Source organism: Microcebus murinus, chromosome 23 (assembly GCF_040939455.1).
Source record: "Microcebus murinus isolate Inina chromosome 23, M.murinus_Inina_mat1.0, whole genome shotgun sequence".
NCBI classification, from domain to species: domain Eukaryota; kingdom Metazoa; phylum Chordata; class Mammalia; order Primates; family Cheirogaleidae; genus Microcebus; species Microcebus murinus.
Genome location: NC_134126.1, coordinates 34,067,948 through 34,081,985, shown reverse-complemented (window position 1 = coordinate 34,081,985; position 14,038 = coordinate 34,067,948). Strand labels below are relative to the sequence as shown.

Below are 14,038 nucleotides of genomic sequence, written 5' to 3'. Positions count from 1 at the left end.
TTGAGTCAAGGAGGCTAGACCTTTCTGGTCTACCCTACTGGCTAGGTATCTCTTTCAAAGGAGAATTATTTTTAATATTACTTCATCACCCTTCTTCAGGAAAACTTTTTTTTTCTTTTTCCTAGCAAACTTTTCTCCCTTCAGAGAAATTGCATTTACACCAAACCTGCTACACGTCACCTCTGGTCTAGCTAGATTAGCCTTTCAAGAAAAAAAAAAATGGTTTCCATAATCAAAATTATCTCTAAGTTTTAATTGTGTGGGGCCAGTAAAGCTGTCTGGATAACAAAACACAAAAACTGGCCGGGCGCGGTGGCTCACGCCTATAATCCTAGCACTCTGAAAGGCAGAGGCAGGTGGATTGCTCGAGGTCAGGAGTTCGAAACCAGCCTGAGCAAGAGCGAGACCCCTGTCTCTACTATAAATAGAAAGAAATTAATTGGTCAACTAATATATATAGAAAAAATTAGCCAGGCATGGTGGTGCATGCCTGTAGTCCCAGCTACTCGGGAGGCTGAGGCAGGAGGATCGCTTGAGCCCAGGAGTTTGAGGTTGCTGTGAGCTAGGCTGGCACCACGGCACTCACTCTAGCCTGGGCAACAAACCGAGACTTTGTCTCAAAACAAAACAAAACAAAACAAAACAAAACACCCAAAAAAACCCACGAAAACTTGGTGTCAACTGAGACGGATTAAGTGCAATAAGCAAATACCACTTACACCAAAGTTAATCTGATAGTTCATAGCATGCACTGCACAGCAGTTAGGAATATAATAAGCGCTAAGTGGTTCTTACAAAGGATTGTAATGAATGCGTTTCTTGAGGCCAAACGAGCATTTTTGGAGCAAGCGTGGCGGGGAGAGGAACAGCAGAGCAGTGAAAGCTGGATTCTGAGATGATGATTCCTGGACCCGGGCCTCTTTGGCCGGGCCGCTCTGCTTTTCCGTCAGCGCTTGCTCCAGGCCGGCAGGCAGGCTGGCGGCTGGGAACAGCCTTCCCCGAGCGCCGCAAAGGAAACAGAGCATTTACACAGGTGGGAAAGTGCGGCAGCCTCACTTCTGACGGTCCTCCCGGCCTTCGCAGCGCGGCACTGCTGTTCCGCTGCAGCTGGGCAGCCCTTCTGCAATATTGTTTATATACATTACATTGCATCATCATATGCATATGTTATTTATTTATTTCAAAGATTCTCTGTCCCAAACCGGGTAGTTCACCTTGGGGAACGTCCTACGAGCCGCTGTCGCCTATTCTGGGACCCCCACTTTATACACACGCAAGGTCTGCTCAGCGGGACTCAGGAAAAACGCCTCTTTCTTACGCGTTTTCCCGCACGCGCAGGAGACGCGGGGGCGGCTTGAACCACCTGAGAGAGGAGGATGGGTCGAGGCGCGGCGGCGAGGAGAACGGGACCGTCCCCGGGCGCTCACCACCCGCAGATGGGAGCGCTTCACCACACGTGAAGGGAAAACGCTTTCTTAAGGACAGGGCCGGCCCGCGCCGAGGCGGGAACTCGGCCCGAGGAGGTCTGAGAGGGCGGAAGGACGGCGGGAAGGAAGCGGGGAGCCCCCGGGGCTGCCCCAGAGCCGCGCCGGCTCTCGTGAGGACGTCGTCGCCGGCTCCTGAGAAGAAGTCGCCGGCTCCGCGCGCGGCCGGGCGCGCTGAGGAGAGCGGGGGCGGGGCGCGGGGCGGGGCCGGCGGCCGCCACGCCCCCTGCCGGGGATGCCGGGATGTTTACCCTCCTGACGGCGGCGCCGCGGAGGATGGGCCGCCGCTAGGCTCGCACTCGGGACGCGCCTGGCCGAGCGCAGGGTGGGAGCCCGCGCCTGCAGCGTCCGCGGGGGCGGCGCGGCGGGAGGTGGCCGGTCGGCTCCGGGCCTCGTAGCCGCAGCCCCCGGACCCCAGCGAGCCTTTGCGCGGCGGCTCCGGGCCGAGCCTCGCCTGCCTGCCTGCCCGCCCGCCCGCCAGCCCCGGTGCCTCGCGGGCGGGAGAACGGAAAACTCCCGACTTCCTGGTGAGTCGCCGCCCGGAGCTCGGGCGGGAGCCGGGCGGGGAGAGGGCGGCCGTCGGGAACCCCCCGGCCCGGGGCAGGAGGGGCGGGGCGGGGCGCGCCGCGCTCGAGCCGGCGGGGTTTCGGTGGGGGCGGGCGGCGGGGAGCGCACGCCCGGCCGCGGCTCCGGTGGCCCGAGGCCGCGGCGGTAACTAAGAAACTCGCGGCCGCGGCGGCGGCGGCGGCGGCAACAGGTCTCTCGTTTCAAGACCTGAGGAACTTGCGCGAAGTCCCGCCTCCCGGCGACGCTCATTGGTGGCGTGGGTTATTTATCCCGCGCGGATTGGCTGAGTCCGTCTGTCAGCACGCGGCAGGGCCCGACTTGGAGAAGTGAAGTTCACGGGGAGAGAGTGGGCGGTGGGAGCGGGGAGGTTGGGGTGACTCTGAAGCGGCCGGGGAAGTCGGGGAGCGTGACAGGCCTGTTGGGGATGCGCTTCAGGGAGACTCGGGATTATAAAATGCCGGGGAGAGGCATTGAGAGGCGGCAGCAAGCATTGGTGGTGATGGTGGCAGTGGAAGAGAAAGAAATTGGAAATTGAGGCCAAAGTCAGGGAGACGACGCGGAGCGCGGAGGAGAAAAGTGGGGCCACGTGACTCCAGAGCTGTGTCAGGAAGCGCACGCAGCCTGGAGGATGCTGCAGAGGGGACCCCAAGAATCTTGTTGCCTCTTTTATTCATGCTCTCTAGGCCTTGGGAGATGATGCATCAACTGTTGAATCGTGCTCTTGCATGGCTGTAGTCCTTTTTGGGGGAAAAACCTTAAAAAATATGCTTAGTTTGTAGTTAGCTACGTGTTTCCGTCCTTGAGCAATTCGCGGGACTTAACTGGAAATCAGAAACGTGTGTTATACAGAAACGAAATGGTTTTTCTCTTCCTTTTGAGATTACTGAGCTCGGGGATGCAGTTGAGAACATCAGATTTCCTTAAGTTGTAGAGTATTGTTGTACCCATGATAGTTAGAAGCACTATTTCTGATTCCTTCCGCAAGGAATTTGCAGTTTCAGGAAGACGCACACTCCCTTGCAGGCGACAGCAGTGTGTCTTGTCAGGTTGCATTACAGGAAAAAAAAGAAAAGAGAAAACAAACTCAGAATATGTGTTATCAATCTGTTTAGGCCCTTGAGCTGCTGCTGCTGGTGTGGTCGAGGAATGGCTTTGTGTGCATGCACTCAGAAAGTTTGTGGAATGCTTGGGACAGCCAGTCAGACCCTGAAAACGGTAAATAGTAAAGCAAGAGATGCAGCGAACCCCGGAAAGTTGTGGCAGCTCCTGCCGAATGGACGCTGGGCGTTCTTGTCTCGTACCACCTGGCGAAGGCCAGCGCTGTTGAAACGGCGAACATACAGCTCCAGCAGTTCATTTCATTTCCAGAGCAAGGAATCCCCCGCTGCCCTGGGCGAGATCCAGCCCACAGCCTGCCGCGGTCCTGAACCGCAGCATCCTCTACCTGGTGCAGCGCTGGAGCTCGCGGGGTGGCGGAGAAGTGGGGCTTGGAAGAAGCTTTGCCTCGAGGAGGGGTCAAAAGGGCAGAGACAGTGTGGGGGCCGAGAGAGGACGGCCCGGCGAAGTGAGAAGTTAGCAGAGGAGCCCTGTGGGGAGGCTGGGTGCTCGCTCGATGGGGGGCGGCGGCCTTTGGGAGCCGGGGAGACCCTCCTGGAGGTGCCGGCCCGAGATTCCGCCCGGCGGCGGGAGACCCCGCCCTGCGGAGGAGTGGCGGCCTCCGCAGCCAATGGGCTGCGAGGACGCCGCTCCGGGGGGCGGGTACTTCCTACCCCGGCTGCGGGCGTGGAGCGGGACCGAGTTCCTCCCGCGGGGATGTCCGCGGAGGGACGCCGGGCGGAGGCGCAGCCTTGTGAGGTGAATGCGCAGTCACACAGAGGAGGGGACCCGCGTTCCTCTGAGCCCGCTGAGTGTCTCGTTCCGAGATTCAACTGCACTCGAACTTACTAACCTCTTCCACCGAGAGTGGATAGCGGACGAGAGACGAAGTTGCTCGGCGGGTAAATAGGGTCTGCGTGACCCACCGGGGTCTTGCTCTGAAGTGGCCTGAGCACGGAGACCGAGACATGCGGGGACCTGCGTCGTCAGGCGTCTTCAGACCTCCCTGGGAATCTTCTCACAGTTAAAATCTTGTCAGTTTAACAAGTAAGGACTGTAACTTTATCTCCAGGGTACAGGCAGACTCATTTTATCATCCGAACTCCCATTCGGGTTTATTTACTTAGGTCATACCTGTTTTATCTGATGGAGATGATACCCTCCGTTACTCTCCTCCCTTCCACGTTTTCCTGGCTGGACGGTTTCGGGAGTTCCGTTCCCAGCCCGGTAATAAGACAGCGCTGGCTCCAAGAATGAGGGAAGCACTTCTGGAATGAGGGCATGATGGCAGCGTGCTAGTGGAGGAGGGGAGGTGGATGCCACTATAACTCACACGCCTGATTAATAAATTAAAAATCTACATTGTAGCTTTTAAACGGAAGTGCAGTGCTGTTACAGTTTGTGTAAGTAAATATTTAATCTCACAGCCTCCACCCCTAAATCTTCCTGGGGGTTGCAGTGGACAGTTTTGGGCTCTGACTTACCGCAAACATAGAAGTATTCTTTCCTTTTCAGCTATTGTGCATTTACTGGGATGTAGATTCCTTTTTTTCCACTTAAATTTGTGGTCTGAGATATCATTAGAGACTTTTACCGTGTTTATAAAACGAAACACTATTTTTCCTAGGAACTGTCTGATGTTTTAAAATGTATCTCTATAGCATTACTAATGCAGTCACTATTCAGGGCATCTGGACAGGAGAGAATTGTGATTATTTATTGCAGTTTTGAGAAAGAAGTTGCTTAATTAGGTAATAAATTCCAAAATTCCTTTCAGGTTTTGTTTCTTTTTACCATTATTATTTTAAAAATAGGCTTTGGTATTTAAAAAATGTGTAGTGTAGCTGCAGCTGCACAAAGCAGCACTCTGTCCCCATTCCTGGTTTCAATCAAACTAAAGTCCCTTCAAATATTTGTTGGGGGCTTGTGATGGTAGGTATTTCAGTGCATCATCTATAAAACACGGTAGCAAACGTAATGCAGTGCTTGACTGTGTCTTGGAAGTGACATACATGATTACTATTTGCTCTGAGTTGCCTTACCAGTGATTTATCAGCATTTCCATAAATATATAGCAAGATGTTTTAAGAAGTGTTTCTTTACCCTTTTGAGATGGTTCCAGTTTAACTCTCCCCCCATTTTTATAGGGAATATAGATGAATAATATTTAGTTACATAATTATAATCAAATATATGCATTCGTAGGATATAATAATGGCAGTTTAGAATTTTCAAACTTAGATCATTTAATCTCCGAGTTATAAAAGTTCTGAACTGCTGATTTCTTTTTTGGTAATTAGTAGTTTGATTATCTCTATGTGTTATATATTTTCACAAAAATGTTAATATTTTTCATTCTAAAGAAAACAGAATGTGTTTCATGGTTTTTAGTGGACAGTGGGAATGAGAAGCACAGATGATCATGAAGCATTCCTTAATATTTTTGAGCAGGGTAACTTTTTAAAACTTTGTCAAAATAGCAGCTCTGTCATACTATTTTTGTAATGAGCTTATACAGTGAGCTATTTTGTAGTGATAGCTATCCACAGTGAAGCAACAATGTAAATGAACAAAACTTATTAAGTGGCCTATAAAAGTTTTAAAATATATGTTTTCTGTTATATAATGGAAATAAGCCTTTTTGTAAATCTTGCCACTGGTGTTCTGTTGCTAGTAGTTAAGGGCTCCTTTTTCATTCCAGGCTGTTTTTGTATGGAAGAGGTTTCACAAACTTTTCCTCTAACGGACCATGTAGTAAATATTTCTGGCACCACGAGCCATATGGTTTCAGCTGCTGCCGTTGTAACTCTGACCACATGGACATAGGTTTATTCAAATAAAACTTTGCTTATACAAATAAGCTTGTGGCCCACCTCTGCTCTGAAGACTATACCGAAAGGTCTAAATATGATTCTAGGCCAGGCATCCTCAAACTACGGCCCTTGGGCCACATGGGGCCTGCAAAAGTGTTTCTGCTGCCACTGCCTGTCCTGCTTTGCAGCCCACTCGTCCCGGGCCCACAGTGCGCATGTGTGGAATGTGCGCCCCACTCTCCAACGGGCCTCCAACGGTCTGAGGGACAGTGAACTCGCCCCCTGTTTAAAAAGTTTGAGGACCCTGTTCTAGGCTGTTGGTGTTTGGGTGCATATGGAATTTTCCACAAGAGTATTTTATAATTTTTTGGTCCTTAGACTCTTTTGATAATTTATTGGTCTTTCCCAATCCCCTCAGAATGATGCCTGGCTGTACATTCCCAAATTTTGTGTTTTATTTCAGACTTCATAAACGTATCAACCTCTTTTAGGATTATCTACCATTTCAGGTTTTTCCACTATTCAGTCTGGGGAATCCACTCCTATCTTGTGACATTGAAAGAATGTGCACCTCTCTCAGGCCTCCTTATCACAAAACCCTTTGGTGGACTATGATGTCAGTCGTTTATCTTTACTTGCTTGACTAATACCCTAATACCCTAATAAAAGTGAGTTTTGGCTTGTTTCTTTAGTAGTTTTCATTTTAAGCCTACTGGTATGATTGTCTTTGTTGCCTTTAGAGGGAATTTTTGGCATGAGCAAGATGGTGGGCACATTTTTTCTTTTTCAGAAAAACTAATTTAGTCTTTCAAACAATACTTTTTCCCCAGTGAAAAAATTATTTTTTCCAGTAAAAAAAAAAATATTAGAAATGGCCTGTGCTTTGGAAGAGGGCCTGCAGTCAAGGTGTGTGTGCCTTGGGGGAAGGGTAACTCCTCCCTGTGCTGTAAGAAGAATTAGCTGTAGGCTTACCTGGGTATAGCCACCGAGAAGCAGTAGAGTAGAATGGAAAATGCAACAGCTTTGAAATTACACAGTCGAATTTCTCAGTCCTAGTCAGGAGTAGGTTGTGGGTGTGCTGGAGTTTTAACCCTTCAACCCTCAGGGAGGCCAGGTGGGACCTGGGGTATTCAGAGCTTACTGGCTGGTTCTCACCAGCTACAAGCAGCTTCTTCTCCTTATCTGACCATGCTGCACATATATTAAAATTATTTGTGTTTCCCAAAATGTGAAAAAGACTAGGCACGAAGTCCTAGGTTTGTCATCTACTTTATGACCTTGGTTGAGTGAGTTACTTTGTTCAGACTATGATTTTCCCAGCTCATATAAGGTTGCTTAAGGAGTGAATGAAAACATCTTTGTAAATGTACGGTAGCAGGCCCAGTGCGTGTTAGTTTCATTTCACCTGTTTCTTTATTCTTAGGACCTTTGCGGTGGGGAGCACATCTCCAGTTATCAGTTTCATCAGATGACAGGCCCTATCACCTACTCTAGTTTGGCCCAGTTTTGTCTGAACAGGCTGCTTCCTAGTTCTGCCATTTCTGCTTTCTCTGCTTGAATTCTCCTTTCTCTTTTTGCTCTTGTGATTTCCATAGGCATCATTTAATGGTTCCCACATTTGAGTTAGTGTTTTTATGAATTTTTTTTGGAGAGTGGGGATAGACAGCAATCCTTAGTTCCTCAGGTAGAAAATAACCATAAGAGCTGGGGGTGTGTGGGGCGGGTTATTGTCCAGACTACAAAAACTGGGAGTTTCAAAAAGGTCTTTGAATACTGATTCAAAAATGGCAAGATTAAAAGTGTTCTTTCTAGTGTGCTTACTAGAAAGTGTTTCTTTTTTTTATTGTTGAAATATTTTCCCCATATTTTCATATTTACTTAAGCAAATTTCTATAATTTTTATTGTGGTTATAACTATAACAAAGCCTATATCCTTTATTATATTCTGATAGGGAATATTGGATAGATATGTTTATGAAAAATTATTAATACTTCCAAAATATAGTGAATTTCTAATCTTCCGTTGCCTTTATATCTAACTGCTAGACCATATAGTAAAATAATATGACATGTTTGCATACTGTCATAAAGAAGCCTAGAATAGGCAATTTATTTTAGGCAAATAGTATCACCTTATTTAGTTTATTTCTAGGCATGGTTTGTTAGTCAACAAATACATGTAAATTAAAAGATACTATACAAGAAGAATTTTTTTGATGGATTAGTTTTATGGAAAAAAATTTATTCTCCTTTCTCTGGCAACCTACATATTTACTTTATTTTCTTTACCGTCTTTGGTGTTAAAATGTGTAGAATAGTAAGGTGGCAGGCATGGTATTCAATGAAAACTGCCATTTCTTTCCATTTTCAAAATATATGTAAAATAGTTTCAGTAAGTTTTTTTTACATTTGATAAATATTTTTATTGTTGAGTGACATTATTTTCCACTTCGCTTTGTTATTTTGACTTAACTTTGAATATTTAATATATCAACTGTTGATAAAAGATTGTCTTTTATTAGATAGTTCTCCCATTGACGTCTCTAATCACTTTTTTTTTTAAAGTAGGAATAAATTTGTTTTAGAGTATTTAATAGTATTTGATGATTGTGAGGGAGTTTGAGTTTCCAGCAAAGTGTCCCAGTCCCTGGCCACAAAGGGAGATGGACCACACAGCCCCTGTCCTCATCAAGGTACAGCTGCAATAAGGAAGATGCTGTTATTTGGGGGCCCCAGAACCATGCCCAGCCTGTTATCAGGAAATGGGTGTTCTGGGCCCTGGCTCTTCACCCTTACACAGGCAGGTATTGCAGGTTTGATTCTAGACCACCACAATAAAGTGAATATCCCAATAAAGTGAGTCACATGAATTTCTTGGTTTCCCAGCACATATACAAGTTATGTTAGGAACACAAATGTTCCTAACACAACTCAGTGATAAATACCCAAGGTGATGGATACCCTAGTTTCCCTGATTAGATTAGTTCACATTTTGTGCCTGTATCAAAACATCACAAGTACCCCATAAAGATATACAAGTGTATGTACCCATAATAATTAAAATAAAAAAATTTTAAAAGGTTATGTTTATACTATACTGTAGTCTATTAAGTATACAATAGCATTATGTCTAAAAACCAAAGTACACACCTTAATTAAAAAATACTCTATTGCTAAGAAGTGCTAATGATCATCTGAGCCTTCAGTGAGTCATAATGTTTTTGCTGGTGGAGGGTCTGGCTGGATGTTGATGGTGCTGACTGACCAGGGTGGTGGTTGCTGAAGGTTAGAGCAGCTGTGGCAGTGTCTTAAAATAAGACAACAGTGAAACTCACCATATTGATTGGCTCTTCCTTTCACCAGAGATTTCTCTGTAGTATGTGATATTGTTTGATAGCATTTTACCAACAGTAGAATGTCTTTCAGAATTGGAGTCAGTCCTCTCAAACCCTGCTGCTGTTTTAGCAATTCAGTGTATATAATATTCTAAATTCTTTGCGGTCATTTCAACCATGTTCACAGCATCTTCACCAGGAGCAGATTCCATCTCAAGAAACCACTTTCTTTGCTCACCCATAACAAGCAACTCTTCATCCGTTGGAGGTATATCATGAGCTTGCAACAATTCAGTCATCTCTTCAAATTCACTTCTGATTCTAGTTCTCTTGCCGTTTCTACCATGCTTGGAATGACTTCCTCCGCTGAGGTCTTGAACCTCTCGAAGTCATCCATGAGCGTTGGAATCAACTTCTTCCAAACTCCTGTTAATGTTAATATTTTGACCACCTCCCATGAATCACAAGTATTCTTAATGGCATCTAGAAGGGTGAATCCTTTTCAGAAGGTTTTTAGTTTACTTTGCCCAGATCCATCAGAGGCATCACTAACCCATGGAAGCTATAGTTTTATGAGATATGTTTCTTAGACTATAAGCCTTGAAAGTCAAAATTACTCCTTGGTCCATGGTCTGTGGGATGGATGGTGTGTTAGCAGGCATGAAAGCTTTAGTCTCCTTGTACATCTCCGTGACAGCTCTTGGGGACTAGGTCCCTAGTCAACGAGCAGTGACATTTTGAAAGGAATCGTTTTCTGAGCAGTAGATCTCAACAGTGGACTTAGAATATTTACAAAACCGTACTATAAACATACCTGCTGTTATCCAGGTTTTGTTGTTCCACTTATAGAGCACAGGTGATGTAGATTTATCATAATTCTTTTTTTTTTTTATTTTTTTTTATTTTTTTTTTATTTTTGGCAGCAGTGGTAGAGATAGATTTATCATAATTCTTAAGGGCCCTCAGATTTTCAGAATGTTAAAATGAGCATTGGCTTCAACTGAAAGTCACTAGCTGTGTTAGCCCCTAACACAAGAGTCAGCCTGTCCTTTGAAGCCAGGTGTTGACTTCTCTTTTCTAGCTACGAAAGTCCTAGATAACATTTTATTGTAATAGAAGGCTGTTTCATTTACATTGAGAATGTTGCTTAGTGTAGCTACTTTCATCAGTGATCTTAGCTAGATCTTCTTCAGCAGCTGTTGCATACGTCACCTTGTACTTTTATGTTTTGGAAACGGCTTCTTTCTGTAAACTTCATGAATCAACTACTGCTAGCTTGAAACTTTTTTTCTGTAGCTTCCGCCTCTCTCTCAGCCTTCATAGAATTGAAAAGAGTTAGAGCCTTGCTCTGGATTAGGGTTTGGCTTAAGGGAATGTTGTGGCTATTTGACCTTCTATCCAGATCACTCAGACTTTCTCCATCTTAGCAATAGGCTGTTTTGCTTTCTTACCATTTGTGTGTTCACTGGAGTAGCAATCTTTTCTGTATTTTCATTTTGTAAATGTCTTTCTTTTCTTTTCTTTTTTCCCCCAAGATGGGGTCTTGCTCTGTTGCTTAGGCTGGAGTGCATCGGTGTGATCATAGCTCACTGCAGCCTCGAACTCCTGGGCTCAAGCAGTCCTCCAGTCTCAGCCTCCCAAGTAGCTACTACAGCTACTATAGCTAGTGGCCCCTGCCTGGCTAATTCTTTTTTATTTTCTGTAGGGACAAGGTCTTTTTTTTTTTTTTTTTTTTTTTTTTGAGACAGAGTCTCACTTTGTTGTCCAGGCTAGAGTGAGTGCCGTGGCGTCAGCCTAGCTCACAGCAACCTCAAACTCCTGGGCTCGAGTGATCCTTCTGCCTCAGCCTCCCGAGTAGCTGGGACTACAGGCATGCGCCACCATGCCCGGCTAATTTTTTTATATATATATATCAGTTGGCCAATTAAGTTCTTTCTATTTATAGTAGAGACGGGGTCTCGCTCTTGCTCAGGCTGGTTTTGAACTCCTGACCTTGAGCAATCCGCCCGCCTCGGCCTCCCAAGAGCTAGGATTACAGGCGTGAGCCACCGCGCCCGGCCGGGGACAAGGTCTTGTTATGTTGCTCAGGCTGGTCGCAAACTCACAGCCTCAAGGAATCCTGCCTCCTCAGTCTGGGATTACAAGTGTGAACCATGATAATTGGCCCTTGTTTGTCTTTTTATGCAAGTGGTTTATTTATTACAGAAAATTTAAACATATCTAAAATAAAATAGTGTAGTAAACCTGCACCTAGCTTTAACAACCACTAACCATGTTCCATTTTGGAGTAGCACTTTTAATTTCCTTCAAGAACTTTTTCTTTGCATTCACAGGTTGGCTAACTGGCATGTGAGGCCTGGCTCTTGGCCTGTCTTGGCTTTTGACATGCCTTCCTCACTAAGCTTCATCATTTTAGGTTTTTATTTACAGTGAGAAAATGCAACTCTTCCTTTCACTTGAACACTTAGAGGCTGTCGTAGGGTTATTAGTTGGCCTAATTTCAATATTGCTGTGTCTCACGAACAGGGCAAGCCAAGGAGAGGGAGAGGGGGAAGTCAGTGGACAGTTGGAAAACACATTTAAGTTCATCAGTTAAGTTCATCTTATATAGGTGCAGTTTATGGAATCGCAAAACAGTTACGACAGGAGCATCAAAGATCACTGGTCAAAGATCACCGTAATAGAGTTTGAAATATTCTGAGAATTACCAAAACGTGACACAGAGGCAGAATCAGCACATGCTGTTGGAAAAATGATACTCATAGACTTAACTCGACGTAGGGTTGCCACAAACCTTTAATTTGTGAAGGATACAATACCTGTGAAGTGCAGTAAAGCAAAGCATAATGCAATGAGGTATGCCTGTGTTAGTTTCCCAGGACAGCTACTACGAATTGCTGCAAACTGGGTAGGTTAAAACAAACAACAGAAATTTATTCTCTCACAGTTCTGAAGGCCAGAAGTCAGAAATCAAGGCGTCGACAGGGACGTGTTTTCTCTGGCGGGAAAACGTGTCTCACGCCTTTGTCTCAGCTCCAGGTATAGGAGGCCGTCCTTGCCTTTCTGTGGCTGATGGACGTGTCACTCTGTTGCCTGCCTCTGTCACACAGGTTCTTCCTGTGTGTCCCTGTGTTTCTTTTCCTCATCTTATAAGGGTACTCTGATGACCTCATCCCTACTTCTCATCACACACTTAAAATTTAACAGGAAAAACTATACTTTTCCATTCATGTTTTTCACCATATAAAAGACTATCAAATTTCTGATATTGTTGGTCTTAACAGCAGATGTGAGGATTGTGTAGGGGTTGTGTCTGAGAGATAAAGGCGCCCAAGTCACCCTGTATGTATGTAGTGAACAGTTAATATTTCCATTGTTCCTGTAAAGCAGCTGTTCTGATGTCAGGTTTTCCATTTACCACAGTCAATTTGTAATTTCTGTTAGGACATCTTAAGTAACTAATCCACTAAACTAAGTCAGATACTTTCAGAACTGGAAGGAAATTTATAAATTGTCTAAACTGGTCTTTTTATTTAATGTGAGAATAAACTAAAACCCAGGGATATAGGCTTGTTAATCCATGTTCAACTGGATTCCGTGTTTCTTTGTTTCATTTCAGGTTCCTTTTTTTTTGTTGTCTTATGACAGCAATATTGCCTTTGTGTTAGTTTAGTAATGTTCTTGACAGGAGGCACAGTCTTTTATTTTCTTTTTTTTTCACGTCTGAGTTAGCAGAATCTTGCTTTGTTTATGGTACGTGCTCAGTAAAGATTTGCTGATAGTGATGGCATTTGTACTTCTGATTGTCCACGTCAGGGCCTTGAACACCCAACCAAGTCGGCAGATATTGGAGTGCCTAATTGGTCATATTTGAATGCCTCAGTTGGGGAAGCGTTTCTGTTGGCCCTGAAATGAGGAGCATTGGGGCATATTTTATGTCTTTCCTTTGAAATAGAATCAGAAAAAATTACCAAAGTGGAGGTGAGTCTTAGGAAGGAGCCCTTCCTTAGAGTAAGTAAATAGGATAGGAAAGGCCAGAAAGTTCATGGGTGATCAATATTTCATAAATACGCATTCCCTTATATTAGATACCTTGATTCACAAGAGCCAGGCTTCCTTGTTGCTTGTTAGTCATTTTAGTATATTGAAAATAATATACGCTCCTGTTGCTGCTTGTGTGCTTGAAATGTTTGGTGGCCCTGCTGACCATTTTCTGCTAATTTTTCTCCTTTTGTTATGATTCAGAGATCATGAGTGGCTCAGCTTCCTTGATCTGTGTAGCCGGGCCTTTCTCTTAGAAGTTGGTTCTAGTTTGTCACTGTTTCAGTGACAATCCTTTCTTGCAAAGTAGAATAAGTAGAAATCAATCCAGTCAGTCCTAAAGGATTTATGTCATAATTCCTTGAAATAGATATATCTATTTGTATGTTGAAGATAATTTAACCACTTTGGTACGGCGCTCACCGGCCACGAAACCTTGCCCACAGACAGCACTCACAGTCCCCATGGTAGTTTGTGCTGTGCATTGACCATGAATCCGTTTTGCTCTTGTGTGGTGAGGAAAGCTTGAAAGCACTGAAAGCTTGTTTTACTTTACAGGCAGCTTTACTTGTAATGTAAATCAGGATAGGTAACGTATACATATATGTTTTCATTACGTTATTTTTAAATGTTCACAATTTTATTTTGACAAATGAAAAATTAGAAAAGTCATATCACGGCTGTTGGCTGAAGTCTCTGTGCG

General features: G+C 44.8%; 1 protein-coding gene across 2 annotated transcripts in view; it reads left to right on the top strand.

The window, feature by feature from the left end:
- The first annotated feature begins 1,747 nt into the window (after window positions 1-1,747).
- Window positions 1,748-14,038, top strand: part of NEK7 (NIMA related kinase 7) — a 132,695-nt gene continuing 120,404 nt past the window's right edge. Inside the window, exon 1 of one of the 2 annotated variants that reach the window (XM_012744365.2) lies at window positions 1,748-2,011. The gene's annotated coding sequence lies outside the window, so the exon portion shown is untranslated. Of the gene's footprint in view, window positions 2,012-4,147; window positions 4,194-14,038 lie in introns of those variants that run through there. The other variant, XM_012744366.3, reaches the window with a different exon arrangement.